Source organism: Eucalyptus grandis, chromosome 6 (genome assembly GCF_016545825.1).
Source record: "Eucalyptus grandis isolate ANBG69807.140 chromosome 6, ASM1654582v1, whole genome shotgun sequence".
Taxonomy (NCBI): Eukaryota; Viridiplantae; Streptophyta; class Magnoliopsida; order Myrtales; family Myrtaceae; genus Eucalyptus; species Eucalyptus grandis.
In genome coordinates this window covers 31072100-31093206 of record NC_052617.1, presented here as the reverse complement: position 1 = coordinate 31093206, position 21107 = coordinate 31072100, and positions in this window count along the sequence as shown.

Here is a 21107-nt window from a genome sequence, read left to right as displayed (position 1 = left end):
TTTTATCGATGATATCATCGGTACATCATTTCCAATCAAAAGTATATCATCGACATATAAAACCAGAAATGCAATTGCTCTCATGATCTTCTTGTATACACAAGGTTCATTCGGATTTTTGACGAAGCCAAACGATTTGACTACCTCATCAAAACGAATGTTCCAACGGAGGCTTGTTTGAGTCCATAAATGGATCTCCTACACAGTTTTTTCACTATTGATTCAAAACCTTGGCTGTTCCATATAGATGTCCTCATCGAGAAAACCATTTAGAAAAGCCGTTTTAACATCCATACGGAATATCTCATAATCAAGGTGTGCTATAGAATGGATTTTAGCATGGCCACAGAAAGTTTCGTCATAATCAATTCCTTCTTTTGTGATATCCTTAGCCGTGCTTTATAAATTCAATTTGACCTTCAACATTCATCTTCCTCTTGAAGATCCATTTACAGCCAATTGGTACAATACCATCGGGCGGGTCGGTCAAGGTCCAAACCTCATTGGAATACATTGAATCCATTTCGGATTTCATGGCTTCTAGCCATTTAATCGATGTCCATGCCTCCTCATAGGTTTTAGGATCACCGGGTTGATCACTATCATTCACAATGAATAATGGTTCAATATGATGTGTCTATAACGAGGTGTGGGCGAGACGTTCTCGAACATCATTCGAACTCGGTTGTTTGATACTTCATTATTTTCTTCTTGTAAGACTATTTTATGACACCACTTTCTTGATTCTCCAAAAAGGAAGCGTGCTTGCATACCAAAATTCTTTGGTCTGAATGAAAATAGAAATAATATCCAAGAGTTTCCTTTGGATATCCAAGATTAGTCATTTTTCCATTTTTAGCTTTTTCACAAAAGCTGGACAACCCCAAATCTTAATATGATTAAGACTAGGTTTCCTACTATGCCATATCTCATAAGTTGGACTCTACTCCTTGTAACTCATCATAAGATTTCTTCATACACCATTAACCGGGAGGTGTCCATTGTGATAAAATGCCATTCTCAAGTTGCCTTAATACATTTTCTGTTTTTCTCAACTTCAGCCTTGAATTCCTTGAACTTTTCAGATTTATACTTCATGAGGTATAAATTGAAGTCTTCTCCAATATGACCCTAATCGGAGATGCCAAACATACTTTTATTTGGACCAAGGTTAGCCTTAGAACCCATAAGCTGGAAGCACTAACCATAAGATTGGTTTCAATAAGCATAGACACCATACCTTCATAAGGTCGGTTCTTGGGCTTGACCTTTATCTTTGGAAGTAATGACATTTCCCTTTATCAATCATGGGTTTGGTTGCACAATGGGTTTGGCAGGCCTCTTCCATTTATTCTTCTTTAAAACGGTTTTACCCTTTGAAGAAGAAGCCTTAGCCATAGCCACTACATTTGGCCTCGTGTTATGCATTTCCTTCTCATAAACTACCAACATGCTATGTAACTCAGCAAGAGTTTTCTCCATCTTATGCATGTGGAAGTACTCACATGCTTAAGTGTCCCTAGGAGTTTAGGAACATCACTACCCTTAGATGAGTCACACGCCTTAGAGAAAGAAGATAGGAGAACAACTTGAAGAACAAGTTATCTTGAAGATAAGCTTGCCCATTAAGTCCTTTGGAAGCTAATCAATAAATGCAAGAAATTACTCATGAACTTATGTGTCCTTAAGGACATACAACCATCATTGCCCTAAAGTATGTCTTGGGAGTGAACCAATTATTGCAAGATTAGTCACACACCCAACGGGAACTCCTTGAAGATCAAGTTGTCTTGAAGACCAAGGTTAGCCTTAATTATCTTTGGAAGCTAGTGATTCAATGCACCATAGTGAATCACAAGCTTATGTTTCCCTTTAGACTTAGGCTATAATGACACTAATAGGAGCATTGGTCAAGAGAGAGAAGAGAAAGAAGAGGAACTATAGATCAAGAATATGAGACTTGGAAGATAAGTTTTACTCAAGCTTAAGGAGAGAGGTTTCACACCTATTTGAAGGGCAAAGGGACCAAAGACCAAATTGTCTTGAAGACCAAGATTGGTCTAAAATATTTTCAGAAGCAAGTTATTTAATGTCATATAATGCACTTTGATGAATCATAAGTTTATGTGTTCCTCTAGCCTTAGGCCATCATGATACTAATTTAAGACTTGACAGTTAGGTTTTGCCAAGTTTAGATAACTTAGTGACATATGGCTTCATTTTTATGTTTAGCTTATTCTTTAGAAGGGGACAAAAGAGAAAACTCTAGAAGTCTTGGCTTAGCTTAGAGAGCAAGTTAGATAAGAACAAATCCAAACCTCATGATGACATAAATCTAAGCATTAAATGAGGGAAGATGAGCCATGCACTTATGTGTCACCTATTGGACATAGCCATCATTAAGGTTATATTGAGACTTTGGGGAAGATTTTGGGGAGCAAATTTTTTTTAGGCATGCGATGAATATCTTGGCCTAATAATTATGCCAAATCTAAGCATTAAATGATGGGGGTTAGGTGTATACTTAAGTTTCCTCTAATAGAATAGGCCGCAATTACACCTAAACTAAGCTTTGGAGAGTAAGTTAGCCATTTCCTCATTACAAGATTTAGGTGGCCCTATAAGGCAGAGTACAAGTGTCTTTTTAAGAGTCTAGTTTTGGCACCTCTTCCTCTATAACCTTCCCACCTCTTCAACCTAGGATTGCCACCCCAAGAGATCCTATCGGTCCAATTGGAAGGGTAATAATGAGAGCCTTGCATATAAATAAAGACACCTCTTCTCATTTCCTCACCACGCACACACTTCCTCTCCCTCTCCCTCTTTCTCACGCCCTCACCCTCACCACCGACCTTCACTTCTCTCGGCCATCCACTCTCTCTACCTGTGCTCTCCCTCAGCCAGTCCTTTTTTGCTCGGATCTTGCTGCACCACTCGCCAACACATCACTATCCATGAAGTGTAGTAAGTAGAATTCCTAACCCTTGCCTAAGGCGATATACTACGTGGTCGAATTTAGTTGTGTGTTTACCCATGAGTAGTCGATTACATGTTGCAACTCTATTTTGTCTAATTTGCTCATGTGTGATAAAGCTAGTAAGAACACCTGGAGGGGGATGAATAGGTATTTAAAACAAATTTTAACAACCAATTTCGGAATAAGGTAAGTAACAATCTGGATAAGAGATGGAATTAGTTTTGTGAAACATCAGACTTCTAATAGATATTTAGAATTAGTTATGCAATAGAACAAACTTGCACAATAACCTGTAATAGTACATAAACTTAAGAAAATGAGTCAAGCAGAGAGAAGATTGCACATGAAATTTATAGTGGTCCGGCATTAATTTAAGCCTATGTCCACTTTCCCATGCTGACAGCCTTCTAGTTGCAATCCATTATAATATCAATAGAGAAGTACAATTTATGAGAGCAAACACTTAATGAAAAATTCTTCTAACTCACTAAGTCACTCTTTTTGTGATTTTCTCTCGAGAACACAATTTGTAAAGTACACAGAAGAAAACAAGTAGTTGAGAGAAGCTTTAGACTTTGGAATTATGATTTTCACATCCTACCACTCAAACCACTGATGACCTCCTTAAATACTCCTCCATGCCACACTAGCAGTTGACATTTTCTAGAGGAATTTCTTCCCATCAATCAATTAGACAAAATCGATTAAGATGATCTTATAGCCTTTTGAAGGTAGAGATGGAAAGTCCATTGATTCCAGCCACCCATATAATTAGAATGTTGGTTTTCATAAGTAGATGCTTCCAAAAAGGAACTTGTCTTCAAGATTGATTTCATCAATTTGTAATTGATTTTATCAATGAAATTATAAAAGATAAGCGAAATCTTTCGCCAAAGAACTAAATGTTGTAGAATAAATTCCTAATAAATTCATTTTGAATCTGTGACGCAAAATTGATAAGTCTAAATCTAATTTCTTCATCGTTATGGACATGATCTCAGTCTAAATTTTGTCAAAGTGAGAAATACTTATGGGAACGAATAGACTTTAGCAAATTTTTTTGATATAATTTCAAAAGTAACTTTAAATGCATTTTGTTCTTCAAAATAAGAGTAAGAATAGAAAGTTTTGTCAACTTCAAAACTTGGTAGGAGTTTTCTCAACAATCTCCCCATTTTTAATGGTGAAAAACTTTAATGCAGATTTAAGTGTAATATCTATGTTATTCTACAAAATAATACTTTAGTACTACAAGATATAGAGTTTATGAATAAGCAAACATTAGATAAACATAATACTAATTGAAAGCAATCACAACTCAAAAGTCTACAAAAGTGTGCACAAAAAGCATACCGTCAACAAAGAATGCCAACACAATCTCCAAAATAAATCTACAAAAGTCTCCCCCTTTTTGTCAATAGCAAAAAGAGAAAAACAAACTTAGCAAAAAACAAAAGATGTAGTTTTTGGAAAGGATCAGGGGTTTCTTAGAACACGAACAATATGAAAACCTCAAAATTCTGGATGGTCTCCTCAAGTTTTGTTGGGCACTAATCAAAGATAGTCCCGACCTTAGCCAAGTTTTGAATGGCTTGCTAATTGATAGTTTGAACTTTGTCATCAAGAAACTGTATCTTACCATTGAGAGATTCAGAGGTAGTACCTAGAGCAGCATGCAACTTTTGGATTTCAACCTCCATCCCATACTATCGTGCCTTAATCTCCAGAAGGAGCTTGACTATCCGAGGATAGTTTGAGTTTGGTTCAACTTGAGCACTAGCTTTTGTAAGTTGAACTAGAAGGGTATCCAAGTCGGAAGGAAAATTGGTCTAAATATTGGATGTATCTTGCTCCTCCTCAACATTAGCTTCTTGGACCTCAACACTAGGAGATTCCTCAGGGAAATGGGATGCACAAATGTCCTCTGCATCTAGTGGAGAGCGACTGACACCATAACTTATGGTTGGCTTTGCAATCAGGTCTTGAAGAGGAGTTTTCTCACCTACTCCCCCTGTCTCAATGTCACGCCTCGATCCTCCGAGCACGTGCTCATTCCTCACCTTGGTCAGTTAATAGCGACGTCCCAGGACGCATCACCGACCTTTTCATTTTAATATGCATGCGGAAGCATAATAAATCCTTAGACAATAAAATAACGGGATTGGAAAGCAGCGCCATAAAATTTCAAACCACACAACCGTGCTTCTATATATACATACATAGTAGACTATGTCATATATTAGACAAGTTGGTCTAGGTTTATAAAAAACATATACATCATGGCAGGTCCTCAAACAAGGGGTGGGGGTCTAACAACCACAACTATTCATCATCGCTAAATTCTGCCTGCTCCATTTCCTCGTCCTCATCAATCTCCCCTTCTTCCTCGCTCCAGTTGGTAGCCTTGGCTGAGTATACTGGAGAATCAGAATCGCCTTCAAGATAGGGATCCTTGGCATCCACTATTGATCCACCATCAGGATCTGTTGTGCCCTTCCCAAGCGCAACCTCCAAAACATACCGAGGTACATTAGATTCCGGCATAGGACCCTCCCTTCACCTATCATGATAGTGATGATACCATGACCGATACCTATGAGGCACCTTTTCAGGTTCACCCACGTCAACCTAGACGGTGGACTTTATCAGCACATACTCGAGTTCCTCGGGATGGGGGTGTATTGGAATATGATAAGCTACTTCTGTGACTTCCTCCGGTATACCAAACTGCATGGGAGGAGGGGGAGGTGCTACCATCTAGGGACCTGGAATGTTATCTCACAATGGGGTGAGACTACATCTCAGCAAATTCTACCCCCTAAGACCCAATTAGGAAGCCATTATGCCCTAAAGGCTACCTAAGCACAAACAAGCGTCAAAGGACTTACCTTGGCCTAAGTTCCTTCTTGCAAGTCAGTTCAATTCATAAATGCTGACATGTACATCATCCACTCAATTTAATCAGATTGACTTAGTTGATTACATGTCATCGAGACCATTACATGGTCACCTTGGTTAATCATTCTCAACTTTTAGCCACAGCCTAACAGGCACAACCTAGATTAAGTGGTAATCACGGCCCCATTGGGAACTTTTCTATATTTGGTGGTCATCACGGCTTCACCTGGCAATTTTCTAGGTTTAGTGGTAATCACAGCCCCACTAAGCAATTTTCTAGATTTAGTAGCATCACGGCCCCACTCAGCACTTTTCTTAGATTTAGTGGCATCACGGCCCCACTTGGCAGTTTTTTTAGATTTATACCCACATTATCTAATTTTTGGGATAAATCCCCATAACCCCCAATTCGCTCAATTATCACAATCTGGTACTCAATTAAATAAACAGAGAGCACCACAACAATCAACACGAAGTTACAGTCATCGGCCATCCCGGTTGAATTTCTAGAAAATAAATAAATAAATAATTATGAAAAATAATAAATAAATGCAATAAATCCAACTTAGGCCCGTTATAACCTAATTGGAAGCCGAAATGGACCCGGAAAAAATTCCAAAGTTCATTCAATAAATACTAGCATGAGTCTACTCGCTAATGTTACTAACTAACCACCTAACATGCAACAACAGATAATTAAATTAACTAATCTAATCTAATCTATCCACCTAAACCATGCTTAATTAACCTAATCAATCCCTAATTGTAATTAACTGACTAAGTGGGGTTTAGTGAGTTTAACTCACTTGATTCGCGATATGTCCGGTTCAAAACGCCGGGAACGCAACGGGGACCGATTATCTCCAAGGCGGGCCTAGCTTTTGAAGCCTGGAACCACCTCAAAACGGGCTCGAAACACCATTGGAAATTCACTAACAAACCCTCTATTTGCTGCTGCAAAAGAGAAGAAACAAGTTGGTTGGGGGCGGTAAGGCATGGGAAAGGCTAAAAAGGACAAAACCGGGCCTTGACCGGGACTCACGAAGGTCATAGGCAGGCCAAACAACTCCAGCATAGGCTAAGGAGCTGCTAGGATGGCGTGAGGACGTCGGGCTGGGTGGACGTGCGTGGAATAACGCACGCAGGCAAAAGGGCGTGGGACGGTTCGCAGCGGAGGGCGGTGGCATGCGAGCGGCTCCAACGATGGCATGGTTACTTTCGGCGTCTCCTTGCTTTTGCTGGTGGACGAAAATCAGGGTGGAGGGGGAAAGGTGATGGCCGGTTGGCTTGAGGAACAATGAGAGGGGGACAAGGGTCCTACTTTTTCCCAAAGTTAACATTCCTAGAATTTATTGTGACATGACAGAACTTTCAATTTCTGAAATCAGACTCAAATTCGCGGTTAATTTCCATTCGGCGAGATTTTAGCGTGACCTAGACTACTGGGTAACTTTCAAAATTTTTAGTGCAAATGGTCCGTGGTCAATTTTCTTCGAGTCATAATGAATCCACTCAACACATTGGCGACTCTCGGTTGTCGTGAAAATCTCGAGGATTTAAATATGGACACATGGTACCAAAACAATAGAAAAATCAGTCTAGTGCCGGCCGGTGATAATTTTATAATTTAGTGGTGTCATCCACGATTAGCCACACATCTCAGTTGAGTCGACTTATTTCTGATCTCAAATCGATTTTTAATTGTGCCATAATGACCTCTAAAGATGAGCACGGTCAAGAATTCGATTCCTGTTCGAATTCTCAAGTCTATCGCATTAAAATTCCTTAATGGCTTTCTTGATTAGTCTAGTTATCTTGAGAGTGATCAGCTCTAAGAACAGCCCTATAGGGGCGTCGATGTAATGCCCGATCTATTAAATAGAAAACATGATTAAAAATCTGGGATGTCACACTTAGTGACTTCAGTCTGAGGAAGAATATCTCCACCTTCTAGAATACTTCCTTTTCTAGTACATTCAACACCGATTTATTGATCATTTTCCTCGTTCTTATCTCCAGCATCCCATTCATCATGTTCCCTTGCATCATCTCCTTCCTTATCAAAATGTTCATGTTCCTTATTCTAATCTGCATCTTCCTCTCTTTTGTCTAGGTCTTCCTCATCATCTTCATTTTCTCCCATGTTTTCTCTTTCACTTTTTTCTTCTAGATCTTTCTCACTTTCTTCTACCTCTTCTTCAAAATCAATTATTCCTGCAACAAGGTCTCTCATAGCAATATTTTCCACGATGTCAAAAATAGTCTCATCTTCATCATCTTCCTCATCCTCATCAAGTAGCAGAATGACAAATCTTTTCCTCTTTGTAGTACGTGAGACAACACTTTTTCCTTTCCTTTTTTTTTTAAGCCGCATATCCTATTTTAGCCATACTAACAGAGTCCTTTTTTCATAAGCTTTAGAACACTGAAGAGATCCTTTAATCTCATTTTAGGAAATCATTTTAAGTCCAATTTCTATAGGAAAGATGGTTTTGGAGCAAAAGGTAGAAGGCAGTTGAATCTAAAAGTGTTGAAAGAGCCTAGTAACCAGGGCTGCATAAGGAAGTTGACCTTTTTTCCTTCATTACTATTCTATACATATGCAATAGAATGGTATGAGGAAGAAAGAAGACAACTTCGTTGCAAATAGTCCACATCATTTTGGCTTCAAATTTCGAGACGTCAGTCTTGGAGGTAGCCTTAGGTCTAATGCAGTTGATAACAATCTTTTGGAGGACAGCCTGAATTAGGTAATACTACCCCTAGGAATTTTGTCCTTCATTAGAAACTTAACAACGTGGCATGAATCCACTTCGTTCCACTCCTAGGATATCGGCTAGCAGATTAACATCTACATTAAAGACTTTCTCACATATAGTAAATTGAATGTGTGTGGTATCTAGAACAGACAAGTTGGAGTAAAAATAGGCAGTCAATTTAGGATTAGACATCACACGACTCCACACAAATTTTTTCCATTCGAGTTTGGTAAATTTCTCACTCAAATATACTTTTATCGAATCTAGAAAATCAAAGTCTATCGTGTGAGGGTTGATGACTCCCCCAGTTAGCATCTATGCATAAACCTTCTTGTGTTCTTTTAACCGAAACAACATCCCTTTAGACCCAGTAATTTTAGCAACAACACCCAATTTGGATTAGAAATTCTTAAACGTTCTCTCATTGTCATCTTTTTTCTTGCCTTCAGACGGACTTTCGGTTCCGACACGAGGATCAGCCAGAAACATTGTAAATTCCTCCTCTACTCTCCCAGATTTTACGAGCCCTAGTTTTTCCATGGCTTTCAAAAACAAGGTTTCGTTCCCAAAACCATTTTCTTTCAGAAAAGTGGTGATAAAATCAATAGGACTTCCTTCCTTTTTTCAAAAACTCATAGTGCTTAAGAAGAACTTCGGGTTTCCTTACCGAGAGAGGAGTTGCATTTTGAGTGACCTCCTCCTCCATAGATGGTTGATTTGTACTTCTTGGTGACTCATCTCCAATAAGATTGAAATGTGTTTGAGTATCACGCATGAAATAAGGCCCACGACTAGCAATGCAAGAGGACTTTCGCTAAGTCTGTAAGGGCTTTCAAAAGGATATCTCTTCTAGAAGATTGGACAGATGAGTCTGCTTTTCATAGACTCTAATCAAATGTATGGATAATATTCAATTTTTCACATATGAATTCAAATGAACCCTTCTCCAATGGCTGAATGAAAAAATCTACTAGTTGATTCTTTGAATCAATGAATTGAACATTGATTTCACCATTTTGTATATGGTCTCTTATGAAGTAATGATGGATTTCAATATGTTTGCTCTTGAATGAAGAATAGGATTTTTGGTGAGATTGATCGCGCTTGTGCTGTCACATCTGATTTTAATGCAAGATTCTTCCATTCCAAAGTCTCTTAATTGTTACCTAATCCAAAGAATTTGAGAACAACTACCAAGGGCAACATATTCTGCTTCTGTTGTTGAGAGTGCCACAATATTCTACTTCTAAGAGAACCAAGACACTACCATTTGTCCCAAGAATTAACAAGTCCCCGATGTACTTTTCGTGTCGACTTTACAATCAGCTAGAGTAGCGTCTGAGTATCTAAGTAGAGTAAATTCTCCTCCTTTTAGATACCACAAACCTAACTTTGGATTTGTTGCAATATACTTGATAATACGTTTAACATCACTAAGATGTGATTCTCTAGGTTCGGCTTGGAATCTAGCACACATACACACACTAAATAAAATATCGAGCCGTGAAATAGTAAGATAGAGAAGAGAATTTATCATGCTTATGTATGTCTTTTACTTTACTTTATTTTTATATTCATCCTTGTTGAGTTTGGAGGAACTTGACATAGGAGTTTTAGTCTTCTTACAGTTTTCCATTCCAAATTTCTTGATGACATCTTTGGCATATTTCTCTTGATAGATAAAGGCTCTTTCCTTCGATTGTTTGTCTTGTAGACCCAAAAAGAATGTTAATTCACCCATCATACTCATCTCGAATTCTCCCTACATAGATTTTCAAAATTTCTTACACAAAAGTTCATTAAAAAAACCAAAGATAATATCATCTACATATATCTAAACAAATATAAAGTCTTTTCCTTCCTTTTTGATAAACAATATAGTGTCAATCATCCCTTTCTTGAAACCATTGCTTACCAAAAACTTAGTCTCTCATACCAAACTCAAGGTGCCTACTTCAAATCATATATAGCTTTCTTCAATTTGTAGACAAAGTCTGTTTTTCTAAGATCTTTGAATCCTAGTGGTTGTTTCACATAGACTTCTTCTTAGATGAAACTATTTAAGAAGGCACTTTTGACGTCCATCTTGAATAACTTGAAATTACGGAAACATTCATATGCAAGTAATAGCCTTATCGCTTCTAACCTAGCTACTGATGCATATGTCTCATCATAATCTATTCATTCCTTTTGCGTATATCCTTTTACTACAAGTCTTGCCTTATTTCCGGTCACTTTACCCTTTTCATCCATCTTATTTTTGAACACCCACTTTGTTCCAATTACATATTTTCCTTTTGGTTTTGGAACCAACTCCACTCCCAAACATCATTGATCTTGAATTGCCTAAGCTCTCTGTGCATTACTTCTATCCAGCTTTCATCCATTAAGACTTCTTCTTATCCATTTGATTCTATTTTAGAAATAAGAGTTAGAGCACTTGAGTCTCCTTTAACCTTGGATTTGGTACAAATTCCTTATTCTATGTGCCAATAATGAGATCTTTAGGATGACTTGATTTGTGATTCTAATTATTGTTGAATTTGTCATATCTTCAATGATTTATAGAGTCTCTATTTCCTTTGAATCTTCTGCTTTTTCTTTAGCTTGACTTTGTTCACCAGATGGCTGAGTTTGTTCAAGTGACTCAAACTTCATTAAGTTTGAAGCTAACTCAGATTCTTCAAGTTGAGTCTAATCTTGTTGGTTCAAGTCAACTTCTTGAATTAAATCCAATTAGAGATAAGGTGCCCATGAGCATCATGACATAAGTAAAAGGGAACAAGGAGGCAAAGCCCCCCCATCTTCCACATATCTTGCTCATCCGACATGGCATGAATCACTGAACCTGCACTCAGGAATAGTAATGCTTTGAAAAAGGCGTGATTCACTACAACCAAAATATCAAGTCGGCTCATTTGACTTTATGTCGATCGTTACAGGCCTCTTGAATCTTCTATTTACCTACTTCTTTTTCTTTGATTTGTTATTTTTTTTTTTTGTGTAATGCAGCTTTACTCTTCTTTCTTTATTATTAATAGGAATTCCCTTGTTAAGATCCTATGAATTGATTCAAACCTCAAATTCATACTAGAAACGCGATGATTCAATAAAACTTCCCATTTGAATCTGCAAGGACCACCTTGCAAGGCTAAATACTCCTGGGTGACCTATAGCGAAGTAGTACCGTGAGGGAAGGGTGAACAAAACCCCCATCAGGGAATGAAACACAAGGATACCGGTTGTGCCTTGGAATGAAAGACAATTCCGAATTAGCTTTGTCTACGAATAAGGAAGCTATAAGTAAGGCAACTATGAACTCATGGAGAGTTTGATCTTGGCTTAGGATGAACGCTTGGGATCCCTAGGGAAGAGGATCAAGTTGGCCCTTGCGAACAGCTTGATGCATTATCTCCCTTCAATCCCTTGAGAGAAATGCAGCAAAAGGAAAGAAAATCCATGGACTGCCGGCATCATCCCATTTCAAGGACTCACAGAAACCCCTCGGATGGTTCCACAATCTATTATGTGTACAACAATGTGTTGTACTACATCAACAAGTTTGCGACGAAGAGAAAAGTCTATCTATTTTATTTAGTTATTAAGTTAAACTTAAACCAATGATTTGCTATTGGAGCAGATAGCAACAACCATTTCATTCAATGTGCGTAGTTTTGATTTTCCAATGGATTTACATCTTTCATTAATGGAATTTTTTTGATGTAGTGAGTAATGGCTCTGGTTATTTACTGTTCAAAAATTCTTATTTAGGCAGTTCATACCATCCACGCATAGTGTTTTGATCTAAGATTTCAATTCTTCCGTGTTTCAGCAGTAGCATATTGTTCCGTGGAGCTAAGGTCCAAAAAGAAAAAGGGGTTAGAGACCACTCAAAAAATCAAATACATAAGGATTTTCTTTCGAGCTATTTCATATTTCCGAGCTACTCAACTTGAGTTTTGAGAATACAAGTAATATTTTTTTTTTATAAAGAAAAAGAAGAATAAAAAAGTATTGAATAATCTTAGTCTAATTTATATGATTTAATGCTTTTATAGATCTATTTGACATTCGAATTGTATACATAGACATATCTTCTAATTTCTCGAGCCGTACGAAGAGAAAGCTTCATATATGTTTCTAGGGGGGGTTCTAGTTTACTACATCTATCCCAATGAGCCATTTATCGAATTTTTGCAGTTGATGTTCGATCTTGAAGAGAAGGAAGAGATGTCATGCCCCGATCCTTGAGCGCGTGCTCATCCCTCAGTGGTCGATTAAATTGTGACGTTCTAGGACGCGCCGCTGACCCATTCATTTTAATGTGCATGCGGAAGCGAATAAATAAATCCTCAAACAACACAAAAATGTGATAAAAAAGTAGGGCCAAACTTTTGAATACCACAACACACCTTTATACACAGCAAACTATGTCATTTACAATACTATTCACAAAATCTACAAAAGGTCGATCTTCAAAATAAAGTTGTCCTATGGCTAGCTAGTTGGACTCATTCGCCAATTCTTCAGTCTCCGTAGGGTCCGGATGGGACGTCGGGTCCTCCACCACACCATCTAGAGGGTCAACTGCACTCTCCCCTAGAGTGACATCGATTATCCTGGCGGGGATTTCAAAACACCTAAGGGGACCCACCCTGAAACCATTGGGTCCATAGCGGAACCATGCTTTGAATTGATGAGGTATCACATTACATGGAATCGCTTCGACACAAACAGTGGTCACTACAAGTTCATAGACCTAGTGACTTATGGGATCGGGATAATTATAAACTCGCTTAGTGACCCTCATCGGACGGCCAAAACGTTCAGGAGGATTCACCATCTAAAAACCTAAAAATATTGAGCCTATGACGAGGTGAGACAACGTCTCAGCAAGTCCACCCCTTAAACTTCAACTAGGAAGGAAATACATCTAAAGGTTACTTATACACACACAAGACAAGGACTTACCTTTGCCTAAGTTCCTTCCTACAAGTTAGTACAGTCCATGATCTCAACCAATCCACTCAATTCAACTCAGTCAATCAATTAATCAGCCAATCAACTCAATTCCATACCAACAATACTAACCATCAATTCAATATGACCATTGCTCACACAAGCTGAAATAATCGGTCAATGCTCTCATAAGCTGCAATATATGGTCATAGCTCTTGCAAGCTGATATAGATAGAGAGTAGCTCGCACAAGCTGATAATATAGATCATGCTCTCACAAGCTAATATAAAAATCTTAGCTCACACAAGCTGATAAGGCATACTACTCTCATAAGCTGACGTATCAAGGCCCATAGGCTGATACAATATACTACTTTCACAAGCTGACGTGCAAAGGGGCCCAAAAGCTAATAAAATGTATATTGCTCTCACATGCTGACGTATCAAAGCGCATAGGCTAATATAGTATATTGCTCTCACAAGCTAATGTGCAAAGGGTTCCAAAAACTGACGATAAATATGCTCACACAAGCTGACATGCACATATGCTCTCACAAGCTAATATAACACCAAGTTAAAAATACCCGATAAAAATACACGATCGGCCTAAGCCAAAAACACAATATCTTTCTTTTAGAAAATCTCACTAATTATAATAGTCCATAAACACATTTTTGGCGCTGTAAACCGACGCTCGGTATTTTCTAATTGAATATCGAAATTACTTAATTTTGGAATAAATACCTAAAATTACAATTCTCACTCAATTTGCACAAATCGACACTCAATTAAATAAACCAATCATACCATTACAATCAGCATGAAATTCCGATCATCGACTATATACCGGAAAATAATAAATAATTAAATAAATACCAAAAATAATTAAATAAATACATTTTAGTGCCATAAATGCAAACTTAGGCTAGAAAAGCCTAGTTAAATACCAAAACGGGTCTAGAAAAATTCCGAACCTAACTAGATAGATAATATAACCTGTCTAGTTGCTAATTAAACTGGTCTAACCACCTAACATGCAATAACGAGTAATTAAATCACCTAAACCATACTTAGCCTAAACTAATCAATCATTAAGCATAATTAATTCCTTAAATAGAGTTTAGTTAGTAAACTCACCGGTTTTGAAATCTGATGAGTTCACAGTGACGGCAACGCGGAAATGGGTGACAAACTCCGAAGCGGTGGCACCCTATGAGGTCCGGAAGCGGTCCAAAATGGGCCTTGAAGCCCACAGTGGCTTGCTAGCTTCGGCTTTTGGTTGATGGGCCGACGGGCTGGAACAGAGGCCGGTTGGCATAGAAATGGTGAGAGACAAGTGGACGGGTTGTAGCGGGGCTTGGCGGTCAACAGCGAAGCTTCACGATGGCAGAGGCAAGCTGGACGGCAGCCTGGGGAGCTCGGCTGGCTCGGGGACAGCCTGGGGTCGTAGCTAGAGTGGAACGAATGGTGGACGGGCGAGAGACAGACATGGCACGCACAAGGCTCGCGAGCGGCGCGATGGTGAGCAATGGTGATCCGAGCGGCTCGGCAATGGTAGGGGGCTTGCTCGGCTTTCTCTAGAATTTTTGGAGTTTTCTAAGGCCAACAATGGGGAAGTAGCCTCTGTTGAAGGAGAAGAAGCCAGCTGCCTTGTGGAGGGTCTCTCCAAGCCCAAATATCCTCCAATTGATCATTGCAAGGCCCCCACTTGGTTTCAGCTCTATCCTCAGCCAAAATTGCAGCCCACAAGCTTCCTTTAGAAGCATTCTTGATGCCTTAAATGTTGTACACCATGGGGCTACGAATTTTGAAGCATTCCCCCAAATCCACTTCAAATTCTTCTTGAATTGATTCAATTCAGCTCCCATAAATCCAACTAAGATTCCCTTGATCAAATTGACACTTTTACTCATCAATAGAACCAACTTGCACCCCAAAAACGCGATAAAAAACGGTCCCCTGATTTTTTGGAAAAAAACGGCCCTATTTTGAATTTCCACCAAAAATCTTGATTTGCAAAAAAAAATTTGGAGGGCAAGTTGATGTTCCTAAAATGACTCATAATATGACAGAACTTTCAATTTCTGAAATCGGATTCAAATTCGCGATTAATTTCAATCTGGCACGATTTTAGCATGACGTAGCCTACTGGGTAGCTTTTAGGAATTTTTGGTACAATTGACCCATGGTCAATTATTTTCAAGCCACATTGTACATCTTCGACACATTGGTGACTCTCGATTGTCATGAAAATCTCGAGGTTTCAAATACGGGCACAGGGTACCCAAAATGAAGAAAAAATCGGTCTAGTGCCAATCGACGAGAATTTTACAATTAGGTGAAATCACCCATACTTTGATCACATATCTCCATTAAATCGACCTATCTCTGATTTCTGATTGATTTTGACAATACCTTAATGACCCTTGTAGACTAGTATGGTCGAGTAGTCGATTCCTGGTCGAATTCTCAATTTTATTGCATTAAAATCCCTTAACGACTTCACCTGATGAGCTAGTTATCTCGTGAGTGGCCAACTTAGAAAAAAGAACTATAAACGCATTGATGAAAAGCCCAATTTATCCAATCGAAAACAGAACTTGAAAATCAATATGTCACAAGAGATCTTTGGAAAGTGGGTTTTTATGATTCGATAAATAATCAAATGTATTTAAATATTCCTGCTATTCTATTTTTTCTTGAAAAAGGTGCTCAACCTACAAGAACTGTTTATGATAATTTAAAGAAAGCGGGGGTTTTTAGAAAATTTCGTCTTAATTAAAGGAAAGTCAATTAATGAAATACAAAAGAAGAGGGTAGCCTTGCCTTCGGCATCCAACTTTTTGTGGTTAAGGTAATGACTTCAAGCATGGCCAGCTGCCATAGTTTGACAAGCGGTGTGTACAAGGCCTAAGAATGAATTCACCGCCATATGGCATATTGTCTCAATTCATCCTATTTCATCCGATCCGAGATGTGATATGGTTCTGAAGGATGGACTGGATATGCACAGTTCCCATGAGATTTCATTCTTGAACAAAAATACATTTTTTGATTTATTTCATATGTTCTATGATCAGAACGGGGGGGATACACATTACACCTCGATTTCAAGAGAGGAATTGAGAAACCTATGCCTTACTCCATAAGATTTAAGGAACAAAACAAGAGAACAATAGCCTGACAAAAGGTTCTAGGTTCGATTTAGGTGCCCATTTTAGTTAAGCACTAAATAGAACCCATCCTTGATTTGAGTTATTGAAAAGGTGAATACCCAATATATTCAATGCTTGGTTTTACAAGCAAGAAAAGATAGAATAGGTCTTATTATTCCTACATCTTAGGAAGATTCCCTTGATACTTCTAAATGGGTCACTGCATATTTTGCTTGTGCTTAACGTTTTCTGATTCTACTAGAAAAATAATATTCTATAAGAATTTGAAGAATTTGTTATAAGCAAATTTATTAGAGCCTTTGATAAATGGTGTTGGGTTAGAATCCCTTTTTGACTCTACGCTGGTGATTCCACTATTATTAGTGAGCAATTTAGATAAAAATGGAATTGTGATGCGAGGATCTTGGGTAAAGGCAGGTGATGTTTAGTAAGTAAATTAACTCCCCAGACGGCGAAAGAATCATCGTATGCCCTAGAAGATAGATTATTACGAGCCATACTTGGCATTCAGGTACCTGTCATTTTCCTTGGATTATTTACAAGTCGTATTCAAGCTCTTATTTTTGCAACTTTAGCCTTGGCTTATATAGGTGAATCCATGGAGGGTCATCAATAGAATAGAAAGTTCCTTTACTACTGCGGGCTTTACGCAATCGATTAGATTATATAGATATCCTTTCAAGCCATCAAATTTGTATTCGTCCGAGAGATGAGTGGAAGACGGCATTTAAAACAAATGATGGATTTTACTAATGGTTGGTTATGCCTTTTGGATTATGCAACACACCCGGTACCTTCACCATTTATGACTCCAGCCAAGAAGACAAAATAGGAGAAATAACAATGATTATCAAGGAGAACTATCAAGTTAAAAGAAGGAAAAGAATGGGTATTGTTGAGAGGATGAGAGGAGGTAGTTGGTCCCATATAGTGCCATTTTTAGTTCAACAGTTAAAGCTGTTCATAAGAATTCAATGGACCCCTAATAGTTGGCTAAGGAAAAAAGAGCCAAGACCTAACCTGAGAAAAGAAATTTTGATAAGTAATCATAAAGCAATCCCTAAGACTAGAATACTTTTTCTTATGTTGAAGTAAAGAAAAACTTATGTAAAGAAAAGAACACTAAATAAATGAACAATAACCAATTTCTTTTTCTATCAAGAGTGTTGGTTACTGCTCATTTCCAATCAAAAACTCGGCCAGACTTATACTAAGACCAAAGTCTTATCCATTTATAGATGGAACTTTGACAGCAGCTAGGTCTAGAGGGAAGTTATGACTACCACAACCATAAGAACAACTTGAAAGACGGGCCCCCATGCCAATAGTAGCAATAAAATCTTTCAAAATCCAAATTATATTGTGGTAGCCTACAATGGTTGCTTTCCTATGCCGTTCCATTCATACAGCCAAGCCGATCCAATTTAGGCTTAGGACCCAACTCTGAGCCCTTTGCCTAGCCTTAGGTAACGACTTTAGGCATGGTCAGCTCCCATAGTGCGACGGGTGGTGTTGTACAAGGCCCAGGAATGAATTCACTGCCGTATGGCTAACCGGTGATTACTAGCAATTCTGGCTTCATGCAGGCGAGTTGCAACCTGTAATCCGAACTGAGGACGGGTTTTGGAGTTAGCTCACCCTCATAGGATCGTGACCCTTTGTCCCGGCCATTGTAGCACGTGTGTCACCTGGGGAATCTCATTGCTATTACTCAAACAAGCATGAAACATATGCTTGCATATTTGTCCATAGGTCAAATCGGATATGTAATTATTGGAATAATTGTTGGAGACTCAAATGGTGGATATGCAAACATAATGACTTATATGTTGGTCTATATCTCCATGAATCTAGGAACTTTTGCTTGCATTGTATTATTTGGTCTACGTACCAAAACTAATAACATTCGAGATTATGTAGGATTATACATGAAAGATCCTTTTTTGGCTCTCTCTTTAGCCCTATGTCTCTTATCCCTAGGAGGTCTTCCTCCACTAGCAGGTTTTTTCGGAAAACTCCATTTATTCTAATGTGGATGGTAGGCACGCCTATACTTCTTGGTTTCAATAGGACTCCTTACGCAATCGAGCACACATAGTTTCACTCCGATCCACTAGTCGACAAATGTGAAATCAATGCATTCTTTGACATGTGTGGAAGCTAAGGAATTTGTTCTACCGTTGGCTCGTAACTAGGGTAACGAAGAGCTATAAATCTTCCTCGAAAGAGAAGGTTTGATCCTGGCTCAGGAGTGTGATATGATTTCACGTTTTTGTAAAATATAGACACAAATAGTTTCTGGATTATAATTCAAACCCCTTTTTTTTTCTAGATCCATCTCACATCAATAACTCTACCCCTACTACTTATAGGTAATTTTAGACAAGTTTCCTTTGAAGATACCTGAATGCCAAGTATGGCTTGTAATAATCTATCTTCTAGGGTATATGATGATTCTTTCACCGTCTGGGGAGTTAATTTACCTACTAAAACATCGCCCGCCTCTACCCAAGATCCCAACACACAATTCCATTTTTTTTTTCTAAATTGTGGAGTAAATGGGCTTCTAGATGCGGTAATTCATTAGTGATCCTTTCGGGTCCTTGGCTTGTCACATGAGCCTAAATTAATCAACGATTTGGAACAACAAAAGGAAGAAAACAAAGAAAACATGGCAGAGGATCATCAAATTTGTTCCAAAAAAGCCAAACATGTAGTAATTTTTACTGATAACCAGCAAATTACTGATGCTAATAGCAAAAATACTAATAATTATGATCAAGCTGACGAAGTGGCTTTGATACGTTATTCACAACAATCAGATTTTCGTTGAGACATAATCAAAGGCTCTATGCGTGCTCAAAGACGTAACCGTAACAAATGAAGTGTCACAATATTTTTTTTTATATATGTCAAAACAAGGGAAAAGAAAGAATATCTTTTATGTATCCCCCCAGTTTGTCAACTTTCTTGGACATGATACAAAGAAAAAGTTCTTTGTTGACAAATCCAATAAATCTAAGTGTAGTCCTTGGTGTATTGATCTTTTTGTTTATTTCAAGAATTGGCTGGACTAAGCCAGCTGCACCTTTTTTCATTGTAACTAGTAAAAAGTAAAAGATGCATGATCCCATGAATTACCTCTGAATAAATTAATAAATAATATTTAACCAACCTACTCCCATTTCGAGTCAAAAGTAGATAAATAGACACATCCCATTGCACTGATCAGGGGCATTCGTATACAGATGTAGAAGAAAAGGTTCTCTATTGATTCAAAGGCTATACCTATGGGATATGGGTAGAGAAAGAGGAAAAACCGGAAGATTTAACTCACATAGTACTTTTGATTGGAAAATCAATCTTCCATACCCTTCGCTTAATGAGAAAATGGGTCAAATTCTACAGGATCAAACCTATGGGACTTAAGGAATGATGGAAGGGAATAAAAAAAGAAATAAAAAAAAGAGAGGGAAAAATAATAATAAAAAGTCCTCTATGTCTCTCGGATTGAGATTTTCATATGGTTCCAGTCCTTTGAAAGTCTTCACAAAAGTTTGTTAACCTTCATTAGGGCGGAAATTGGCTGACTTGAAATGCCAAATCGTTTACAATTTTTGTAAAATGACTAAACATATATCCAATAGATTATTCAGGCTTTATCTTGAAGGATTCATACTAGCCAAGCAAAATGTTTACTTTTGTCTCATTTATACAATATGTTCCTTCAGAGGTGACATGAAGTTTGTCCTTGACTTCTTAGCTATTTCACATTAAGAAATTCTATTACATTCAATAGAGGGCAAAGCACAATATAAGGAATAGGTGGCCTTTGCATCAAGAGCCTGTCTCTTGGTGATTTCTGCTTGATCAATTTTTTCGACATCCTTGTCTAAGGCTTCTTTTTCCGTTATCGGATGCAGAAGTAGTCTTCGGATTAATTCCTTTTTCCACAACATCCCACTCTAGAGAATCTCTAGTCTTAGGAATGCCTTCATTTTGTTTTCCACACATTATATTAATTTCCATGAAAATAAGATGAACTAATGTTGCTCTGCCCTTCCATGAATCCTAGTGGTTAGATACTAGCCTTAGAAGACCTTTAACTCATAAGTAAAAATACTTCAAAAGACGAGCATAGGGCTCTGATACCAATTGATAAAGCTAATAAGAACATTTAGAATGGGGGTGAATAGGTGTTTAAAAGAAATTTTAACAACCAATTTCGAAATAAGGTAAGTAACAAGTAAAAGCTGGATAAGAGACATAATGAGTTTTGTGAAACAATGGACTTCTGGTAGATATTCAGAATTTGTTATGCAATATAACAGACTTGTAC